The sequence below is a fragment of the Echinops telfairi genome, unplaced genomic scaffold (genome assembly GCF_000313985.2).
Source record: "Echinops telfairi isolate 266 unplaced genomic scaffold, ASM31398v2 ScPeMD7_53;HRSCAF=182, whole genome shotgun sequence".
Taxonomy (NCBI): Eukaryota; Metazoa; Chordata; class Mammalia; order Afrosoricida; family Tenrecidae; genus Echinops; species Echinops telfairi.
In genome coordinates, this window is record NW_022103951.1 from 14590012 (window position 1) to 14601836 (window position 11825).

Below are 11825 nucleotides of genomic sequence, written 5' to 3' on the forward strand. Positions count from 1 at the left end.
CAAGCAGAGTCAAAAGTGGAGTACACCCTTTGGGCCCAATACCCTTTCGCTGGAAACCTTCCAGAATCAAGAGACGGAGATTTCTCCCTTTCATTCCCAATGGGTAATTGGTGTTCGCTTCTACTGCAGTAATAATCTGTCTAACTAAGGGACTTTCCATTTTCAATTTGTCCCCAGGCATACACTTTTGGATTTCTTAATTTTCTCTATTGGTTGTTTTAATTCATGTATGCCCTTATCTTTATCATATCATTCCTCCTGCTTTCTTTGGGTTTCTTAAAGTCTTCTTTTTCTAATTTCTTCTAGGAGAACCTTAAGTCATTCATTTTAAGCCTCCCTTCTTTTATTTATTTATTTTTTATCATTTTATTGGGGCTCGTAAAATTCATCGCAATCCATAGATCCATCCATTGTGTCAAGCACATTTGTACATTTGTTGCCATCATCATTTTCAAAACATTTTCTTTCTACTTGAGCCCTTGGTAACAGCACCTCATTTTTTCCCCTCATTCCCCCACCATCCCTCCCTCGTGAGCCTTTGATCATTTATAAATTGTTATTCTTTTTTTATGTCTTACAATGATTGATGTCTCCCTTCACCCTCTTTTCTGTTGTCCATCCTCCTAGGATGGGGTTATATGTAGATCATTGTGATCAGTTTCCCCTAACTACCCCCACCTTCCCCTTTCCCTCCTGGTATGGCTACTCTCAATATTGGCCCAGAGGGATTTATCTGTCCTGGATTCCCTGTGTTTCCTGCTCTTATCTGTACCTGTGTACATGCTCTGGTCTAGCCTGACTTGTAAGGTAGAATTGCCTCCCTTTTTTTAGAGCATAATTATTTAAACAAAATTTCCATCTAAATTCTGCTTTATTTATCTCCTGCAAATTTTTATATGTTACAGTTTCATTAGCATTTAAGTATAAATATTTGCTAATTTCCTTTGTGGTTTCTTCTTTGAGTGATGGTTTAGATGTGTGTTGATTGATTTCCAAATATTTGGGGCTCAGATAAGATAGATGGCTGAGATCTCTTAAAAATAGGACACTTGTGTACATCAAAAGATTTCACCAAAAAGAGTAAAACATGAACTGGGAAAAATGTGTAGCAGTAACATATCACACAAGGGACTAGTCTCTAATATATATAGAAAACTGCAATATGTCAACAAGCGAAAGATGAATAACCCATTTAAGAAATAGGCAGAGGACAGGAACAGTTTACCAAAGAAGACATTCGGGCAACCAACCAACACGAAGAAAGGGTCGAGCCATTTGCGAGATGCAAATCAAAACAATTATGAGATACCACCTCACCCAAGCCAGCATTAATAGGAATAGTCAAAAAAGCAGAAAACAACAAATGCTGGAATGAATATGGACAGATTCGAATTCTCATACACTGCTGATGGGGCTGTAATAAGTTCAGCCACTGTGGGAAGCAGCCTAGTGGTTCCTCTAACAATGTTGAATGGAAATACCACATGACCCATCAATTGTGCAATTGGTACATACCCTATAGAAATAAAAACACATGACATGAACAGATATGTGTGCATCCATGTTTATCGAAGCACTAGCCCAATAATAAGTGGATGGAAACTACCTGAATGTCCATTGGTGTGAGAATGGATAAACAAACTTTGCTAAACAAACAGCATTTCCTACCATAAGAGACGAACTTTGATAGATAACAGGGGTAGGAGAGGAAGGGGGAGTACTAGGTTAGGAGGTGCTAACTTGAGTAAAGGGAGGATAATATTCTAAAAGGGGGAAACGCGGGAACAAGTGGGGGCATGAGAATAAGGCAAGCTTTGGGGAAGGTCAGTACGTTGTTTAAGTTGTTGAATGCAAAAATGATAATCTGATAGGTAAACCCCCATGTAATTCATAATAAAAAGCTAATGAAAGAAAACATTTGGAGCTCTTCTATCTTATTAATGACTTTATTGGTTTTCATTGTAGGTAGAGAACATTCTGGTCATTCATATGGTCAATTTGGTGAATGTACCATGTGCTCTTGGGTGGATGTAGAGTTCTATAAATATCGATCAAGGCAAAATAATTAATAATGTTTGAATATTCTATACGCTCACAGATTTTATATTGAATATTTCCATCAGTTATCAAGAGAGAAGTGTGTAAATCTCCAACAATGATAAGAGATTAAGTCATTTCTAATTTTAGATCTATTGGTCTTTGCTACACATATTTTGAGCCTCAGTGATTGGGTTCATGCACTGAAATGCCTGCCTGAGTATTTGATCATTTTACCAGTATAAAATATCCCTCTCATCTCTGGAAATACTTCCTGTCATGAAGATTACTGTGGTAAAATGAAATTGCTTGATATAGTTCTTATATCCATCATTTTTATAAATTCTACCAAATGACTGGGTTGGAAGCACATGCAAATAAGGGGTTGTGGTTAGGTGCCATCAAGTCAGGTCTGACCCACAGTGACCCCATGCACCACAGGAGGAAACACTGCGCCAGTCTCACACTGGTTCCTGTGTTTGAGCCCATTGTTGCAGCCACCTGATGGAGGGGTTTCCTCTCTTTCGCTGCCCCTCTACTTTACCAAACATGATGTCCTTCTCCAGGGACTGGTCTCTCCTGACAACATGCCCAAAAGTATCTAAGATGAAGTCTCACCATCCTTGCCTCTAAGGAACACTCCTTCTGGCAATCCAGGATACTTTTAATAGGAATATTCTTCTCCAGCACCATCATTCAAAGGCATCGATTCTTCTTCAGTCTTCCTTACTCAATGTCCAACTTTCACATGTGTATGAGGCAATGGAAAATACCATGGCTTGGGTCAGACGCTCCTTAGTCCTCAAAGTAACATCTTTGCTGTCTAATACTCAAAAGCAGCAATTCTCACAGGGGTCACCCAATTCATAACATTAGCAAAATGACAGTGATGAAGTAGCAACGAAAATAATTTTATGGTTGGGTAGGGGGGGGGGTCACCACAACATGAGGAACTGTATTAAAGGGTTGCAGCATTAGGAAGGTTGAGAACTACTGCTCTAAAAAGATTTAGCCAATGCCATGAAGCCGAATTACCCAATGCAATGCATCATTTCATCTCTTGACTGCTGCTTCCACGAGCATTGATTGTGGAGCCAAGCAAAACCAAAACCTTGACAACTTTAATCTGTTCTCCATTGATCATGATGCTACCTATTGCTCCAGTTTAAGGATTTTGATTATTTTTTATGTTGAATTGTAATCCATACTTAGGGTTGCAATCCTTGAACTTCATCAGTAAGCAAGGTTGTGTCATCTGCATACTGCAGATTGTTAATAAACCTTCCTCCAATCTGGATGCCACACTCCTATTCACAAAATCCAGCAGCATCCAGATTGAATAAGTATAATGAGAGGATACCATTCTGACACACACCTTTCTGGATTTCAAACCATGCAGTAATCCTTCATCCTTGATCCATGTACAAATTCCACATGAGCACAATGCAATATTCTGGAATTCCCATTGCTCTCAAGGTTATCCATAGTTTGTTATGATCCACAGAGTTGAATGCCTTGGCCTAGTCAATAAAACAAATAAAACATCTTTCTGGTATTCTCTGCTTTCAGCCAAGCTCCATCTGACAACAACAATTATATTCTTTGTTCCACATTCTCTTCAGAATCTGGCCTGAACCTCTGGCAGCTCCCTGTCAAAGTACTGCTGCAACCGTTGTTGGATGATCTTCAGCAAAACTTTACTTTCATGCGATATTAATGATATTGCTCTATAATCTGGTTCCCTCGGAGCTGCTGGTGGTTTTGAAGTGCTGACCTGACACTTAGCAGCCCAATGAGTAACCACTTAACCACTATACCACCAGGGCTCCTTGATGAGCCCTATAATAATGTGTATTGTCGTGAGTTCTGGTAGCCATTGCAAGGGAATACCCAACCCAGCAAAGTCATGAGAGGAGCAGTTAGTGTCAAAAATAAGGTAAATAGCATTGGAAGGTGGAGACATGTCTGACCTCTGACTCAGGGGAATAATCCTTAAGCAGAGAGCTGAATTCTATTCTATAACCAGAGTAGTTCAAATGTGACTTCCACACCATGTCTTCAACGATCCTTGTCTAACATTAATATAACCATTCTGTCTTATGCTTCCGATTTGTATCACATAGGTTGTTTTCATCCTTTTGCTTTTCAACCTATCTACGTCCTGATATAAAAGCCCTGAGGGCATAGTGACCTAGGTATTGGGCTGCTAGCCTCAAGGTCAGTATTTTGAAACCACGAGTCATTCTGAAGGAGAAAGATGAGGCTTTCTACTATTTCAATGTCTTCCTGATAGACTGCGCCAACTTGGATCTTGTTTTTTATCCTAACTGACTATCTCTGCCTTCTAAATCTAAAACACGCCCCATACTCACAATTCTGACACAAAGAGACCTGACGGTGCAGATGAGAGCTGCCCCCAGTGGGTTTCTGAGACTGGAACTCTTTATGAGAGTAGACAGCCTCTTGTTTATCCTGAGGAGTGGCTGGTGGTTTCAAACTTCTGACCTTGTGATTAGAAACCCAATGGATCCCAGGTTCAGTTAATTTACATTTAATGTAATTAGTGTCATAATTATGTTTAGGTGTGTCACTTTACTATTCTAGTTTTCTTATCTGTTTTTTTGCCCATCCATTGGTTAATCAAATATTATTTTAATTTTTCAATGACTTTTGTCCACTTTTTCCCTCTATTGACTTTCAAACTATATCTCTAATGGTACCTCTACTGATTAAAATATGGATCCTTATCAGAATCTATGTAGGGTTAATTTTGAACCACTTTACATAATGTGAATTCTCTTGAACAGTATAATTTAGTACCCCCTTTTGTTATTATTGTCATATGTTTCATATATACATAGATTATAAAAATAAAATAGTTTTGCTTCATACAGTTGTATTGTAAATAAATTAAGATTCCAAACAGAATTAAAAATCTTTTATATTTATGTAAATATTTCCAGTGTCTTTTTTTCATATTTGAAATACCATTTGCTATCATTTCCCTTCAGTCTAAAGAACTGCCTTTTTCACTGTTCTGCAATTGTACAGTTCTGCTTACAATACATTTCCTCATCTTTGGTTTATTTGAAAAGAAAAATTTTGGCTTTCATCTTCAGAGAACATTTTCTCTGGACATAGATGTGTTGGGTTTTTGGGTTTTATTACTGGATGTAAAATCCAGCTTGAAGTTCTATTGTTGTTTTTCTTTACAAACTGCTCATTTTTCATTACATTCTTTTCCAGTCTTCTATTTGTCTTTTCATTTCATTGTTTTCTGCATGCGGTATGTCCTCCTTCCCCACCAGCTCCTTTTAGGATTTTCTCTTTCCCTTTGATTTTCCAAGTGTGGCTCTATGTCCATTATGTGTCTTTCTTCCTGCTTCTTAGCGCTTAGATCTGCTTCTTTGATCTATAGGTTGATGATTTTCACCATTGAGAACTTTTCAGTCCTTTTTCCTTTCTTTTTAAAATTCTCAGTTCAATGTTTAATAAACTAATACAGTAGTGGATATGTTTTACAAAAATAATTTGATTCTGGTTCAGGTGAAAGTTTCCCAGTTAGCGTTTGATGCACAAATTGTTTCAGGACATCGGTCTCGGGCCCCACGATGAGCCCGAGGTCCCTCAATTTCCACCTTGGCTTCCCTGTTTCTGTGCATCCAGTTGCCTTCTAAATTTTACTTTTTAATAACTTTAATAAATGATGACCCTTTGGTCTCATATAGATTACTTCTTAAAATATTTTTTCTGCCCTTTCTCTCTCATCTCAACCAAACCAGTAAATCTGGCCTTAAAAAAAAAAGATTTGAGTTTGGTTTCCTCCAGTCTACTCAGGACCATCTATTTTGTCTCTGGTCATCAAATTTCACTCTTCTCCTAACTCAATTCCCCGACAACTGTAATTGATTCAACTTCGGCATTCTACTTGAATTTTGTATGGTGTGGAGAATACCTTCTAGGTATAAACTTGAGTCTTCCCCAGTGCACTTCCCTTTCAAGAATCAGAGCCACGAACTATGGTGTAATATAATACTTGGTCAGTTGACCTCCCTCTTGACCAGTGGTTCTCAACCTGTGGGTCTCAACTCCTTTGGGGGTGAACGACCCTTTCACAGGGGTCACCTGATTCATCACAGTAGCAAAATGACAGTGATGAAGTAGCAAAGTAGCAAAGGAAATAATTTTATGGTTGGGGGTCACCACAACATGAGCAACTGTATGAAAGGGTCGCAGCATTAGGAAGGTTGAGAACCACGGCAGAAATTTCTCCTCTGACTTTTTAATATTGCTGGTGGTCTTTTCTTTCTTATTTCTTGATTTTTATTAACTCTTTTCTTTCTGATTCTTTTTTTTTCTTGTTTCTGTTAGGTTTCTGAGTTTTTGAAGCACAGAGGGAGTGGATGCATAGAGACAATAACTGATGTGATGGTTTGTTGGGGAGATTGGGGAGAAAATCATGAATGCAGGACAGGGGATGGAGCAGTAGAACTAATTGGGACGAGGTAGTTAGATGCTTTTTAAAAGCGACTTAACTACGGAAGTGTAGGATGTGTGGATTTTGTATCTATAAAACTATTTTTAAAAAAGAATACAGCTTCTGCCTTCTTTTGGTCATCCTGTAGTGCCTGAAAATAGTTGCTTTTGTTGTAAAACAATTATAGATGTTGTAAACTGTCAAGAGAATAGGGTAATGTTTGTTTGACAGTTTGCAATTTATCTGTGTAGGATAACTAAAACTGGAGCCCCTCTGCAGTGCTGATTGATAACGTGCTTTATTCAATTGCCAATTGTGCATTTGTATTTTGCTATGCAGTTTGGATACCATTCCACAATATAGACTTTTGATTTCGGGTACAACTTAAAAAAAAAATCTTTGTGTTTCGATCCTGGAATCTTCCCCAACTTTGCTTTGTACACAAGAAGGTGATTACAACGTGGGTTGCAGAGTGGGGAGATACATTAAGTAAACTTGTGTGAAAACGAAACACTTCACAGGCAGATCCACCAAGAGTTCAAATAACTTGTGTGATTTCTGTAACGTGGCTCTACTTTAACTGATAAACCAACGTAAGGACATTCCAAAACTGTGGCTCAGATTCTAAAAGGTAGACTCCAGCCCCCAAATTAAAAAACAAAAATTAAGAGTTCTATGATTCTTTCAAGGAGGCCTGGTTGGCATTTTCCGGTAAGCATTGGGCTGCTAACCACAAGGCCACGGGCTCAAACCCACCAACCGTTCCTCGAGAGAAAGATGAGGCTGTCTACTGCCATAAAAATTTACAGCTTCAGAAACCCTATCTTGGGTCATTATGAGTTGGAATCAACTCACTAACAGTAGGAATGTACCTTCCAACAAGTCCTTTGAAAAGGTGACACAGATCGTTAAGAAATGGGCTACTAATCAAAAGGTTAGCATTTCAAATCTACCCAAAGTCATCTCAAAAGTAAGGCCTGATAATTTTCTTCCAAAAGGTCATGGCCTTGAAAACCCTACGGGGCAGTTTTACTCTGTACCCAGGGGGCTGCCCTACATTGGTATTGACCAGACAGCAGCTAACAAAAACAACAGGAACCTTTCAGATTTCTTCATTCCTCAGTGGTGTTCTCAGTATGTGTTTATTTCCCCCGTGGGAGCTCTGGGAAAAGGAATACAAAGCATAAAATGAACACTTATCACAACCCTTTACCACTCATCAGAGACCACCATTACTTGAGGTTTTGAACACACTGTAGGATTGACAAATACGGGGAAAGAAGAGAGCTCGGCAGGCTGTGGGGGGCTCTTCATGACAATGCTGACTGGTAGTACCCTAGCAATTCAGAGACAAAGTGAGGTGCTTTCCTAATACATTTCTTGGCAGCTCTCACCTCTTAGAGTAGATAAAGATCTCAAGCATTTGTTATCAGGTATGACAAGATTTATATTCAGGTGTCTTTCTTTTTTCTTTTCTTTTCTGAATCCCAGCCTTGCTAGGCAATCCCATCTCCTGGAAGAGAAAAATCTCTCTTTACAGTCGAGGCCCCTGTTTATTATTCACCATGGAGCACAAACAGCTGAAGGAAATGACTACAAAATGAGATGTGGGACACAGCTTTTCCTGGATTATCATTTGGCTGTTGGGTTTTCAGAAATGGAGCTGCAATCGTCTTTACTCAGGACACCTGAGCCCCCGCATTAAAAAGCTGAGTATACTGGAGGAAGAAAAAAAAAGATTCCCCAGGCCTTAAATCATTTAAATGCTTCACTCCAGATTCAATAAAGATCCCATTGCAGTTCCCCAGGGCTTGGGTAGAAATGCAGACTGAAAACACAAGTAAGAAACTTGATAAATTATGCCATAGTGCTTACACTAAATTGTTTTCACTTTTTAAAAAACCTCATATTTTGAATAACAAAGGGGTGTTATCTATCTTGATTTCAATCAACACGCCTTCAGTGATGAGTAGCTTATGCCAAACACCACTGCCACCTACAGATAACGCAGCCAAATTGCAAGTGAAGTGGTGATTGTGCTTTGTTTCTGTGTTGGACATTTTGGGTTTTAGTGATGAATAAAACACTGTTCATTTGAATCTTCAAAAAACCACATAATCCACAAGGAACTTGAGAAACCTTTCTGTTGACTAGACTGTACTCTGAATTTTTCAAGAGGTATAATCAATGTCCTATATGTCTGAGAATTTTCCCAGCCTGCTCTCAGTAAAAGGTTGAATTCTTATAGCCAAGAGTGATCTACAGCAAGAAGCAGGCTGAAAGAAATAAGAAATACAAAAAGATGCGATGTGACAAATTTCAGCCAAAGTGAGAATGTACTGAAGAAATGACAGACAGCATTTGAAGAGCAGGAGTAGTAATAATAATAATAATAGTTGGAAATGAAAACCACTCTAAGAGAGGCAATCTCTGAGCAGCGTAGAATTTCCCTATAAGCAAAATAACTGTCAGATTATCCAATAAGCACAGTCTGGCTTGTACTTACTTACCAATCTGTAGTGAACAAGTTCATATTTTTTCATCATATCCAAGATTCTTCTTCTAGGTCTGGATGGCATCTGCCCCTCTCCCAGCCCCACAGCACCTTCCTCCAGAACCAAAGCCTCTTTTCAAATTTACCATTTCTGACGAGGACACAGTCCCCATTGAGCAAGGGAAGCACAGGCTTGCACATGCTTTCTTACTAATCTGTAGTGAACAGTGTCACTCTGTGGGAAAGTGATGTGGCTTTCTGCTTCCATAAATATTTACAGCCTTAGAAACCCAAGGGACAGTTTCACTTGGTCCTATGAGGTGGCTCTGGGTCAGTATTGACTGCCCAGCTGTGAAAACAAACTGCTTGTCAATAGTTTCACATGTTTTCCACTACGTACAACCCATGGAACATTGTACACTACCCATTAGTAAGCAAGCAAATGCTTACCTTCCTTATTGGATAATTCGCCCTGTGGGAATGGATGAAGGTAAGACTTACTGGTGTAAGGGAAAGATCCAAAGCCAGCTGTAAGAGTGAGAGAAAATCCGTGAGATGATTGGGGAAGCCATGAAAGACGAGTCTAGACACTAGACATCAGCTGAACCTAAGTCTGCATTGCCCTCTGAAACCCTGAGCATCAATTCTCTTCCCTCCAAAATGATATCTGTATGTCATAGAGAGAAGGGATTGAATGAAGTACCTCATGGTTCCCCAAGAAGTTTCTAAGTCTACAAAGTAAATAATAAAGCTATCAGATAAGAATTGAAAGAAGTGTGGCATTTAGGAAATGCTTACCATGAACTGAGAACCTTCCATGTTATTTCACTTAATCATCTAAAATTAGAAATGGGGGAGCAGGGCACTAACACACCCACAGAAAGGGTGTTGTTTATGTCTCCACAGGAAAGGGAGAGAGGGACGAGTCCTCAACGTGGTGCGCCAAGCCTTGAGGTCAACTTACCAGCACGAAGCAGCAAGCCAACAAAGAGGACTGCGGGGCTGGCCCCTATCCCAGCTACATTGAACCCCTCCCCAGAAGAATGCATTTCAGAGGACAGCACTGAAGATACAGCCCAGGAAGAGTGTCAGGTCTGTTCAGATCACCCCAGAGCAAACTAGGAGGGCAAGAGAGAGACAGAGAGCGAGAACTATCAAGCCCATCAAGCCTCGAGGATGACATTCCCGCTCAGAGCAGCCATTGCACAGAGAGAACTGGAGGGCCGGTGCCGCCATGAGACACAACATCCCCTCACTGACCCTCAGCGCTGCAGGGGACAGCACTGGAGACACGGTGAGGGTATTGTGCCCAGTCTGACCCCACACCAGGGTAAAACATGAAGGGAGCTCAGCAGAGCAGCAAGGGGAGCAACGCAACGAAGTTTCCAAGGAATCTGGACAATAGACTTCTGACTTGGGGACAGGGTTGGGCATCTCGTTAGACCAGATCGGAAAACATTCATAAGGGTCAGCAGACAGACCTGGAATTATTTACAGGCTTTCTTTTTCCTTTTTCTTCTCTCTCTCTCTTTTTTCTATGTCTATCTATAGAAGATAGGCAGGATTGTTTAAAATCTTAAGGAGAAAACAAGGAGACCAACAGTTCTGGGGTGACATGGAAGAGGAGGAAGCAGGGGGGGTGGGGAGCCAACAGACTGAGAGATGAGGGAAGAAAAGATCTAAAATTGATGACCAGAAGGGCATGGGATGCCTGATGGGGTTTGATCGAGTGCAATGTAGTCAAGAGAAATTACGGAGAACCAAATGAAGGTCGAACATGACAGTGGGGCAGGAGGAAAGTAAAGGAAATAGAGGAAAGGATTAGGAAGCAAAAGACATTTATAGAGTTATAAATATAGGCATCTATATATGTAACAGTATTAATATATAATAATAGGGATATAGGTCTATGCACATATATTTATATGTTAAGTAGTAAGGTAGCAGAAAGACATTAGGCCACTAGCCAAGCCTTCCCTCAATGCAATAACTCTTTGTCCTAATAATCTGGCATTCTGTGATGCTCACCTGCCCGACACAATCGCTTAAGACAAAATGGGTGCATAAGCTAATGTAGTGAAGACAACTGAGGGTGCCCAGTTATTAGACGATATAGCATCTTGGGTCTTAAAGGCTTGAAGTTAAACAAGAGCCCATATAGCAGGGAAACAACAAAGTCTACGTGGAAGAAGCCCACTAGCCTCTGTGATCATGAGGTTTCAGTGGGATCAGGTATCAGGAATCAGAAGATCCTAAACAAACACAAATATTAATGTGAACAAGGAGGGTTGGAGTGGAGATCCAGGCCCCATCTGTAGACAATTGGACATCCCCTCACAGAAGGGTAAGAAGGAAGGAAGGAGTCAGCCAGGGTGCAGTATAGAACCAATGAAACACAGAACATTCATCTGGTTCTTTAATTCTTCCTCCCCTGCCCCCCTCCCCACTAGCATAACCCAGTTCTACCTTACAAATCTGGCTAGACCGGAGCATATACATTGGTATAGATAAGAGCCCTCGACACATGGAAGCCAGGACAGATAAAACCCTCAAGAACAATAATGGGAGTAGCGATACCATGAGAACAGGGTAAATGTGGGGGGAGAAGGGGGAGAAATGGGGAACTGATCGGAAAGATTAGCATTTAACATCTCCCCCCCGCCCCCTGCAGGGGAACAAACAACAGAAACATGGGCAAAGGGAGACAGCAGATGGTGCAAGATATGAAAATAACAAGAATTTACAATTTATCAAGGGTTCACAAGGGGAGGGGAGGTGCTGATACCAAGGACTCAAGTAGAAAGAAAATGCTTTGAA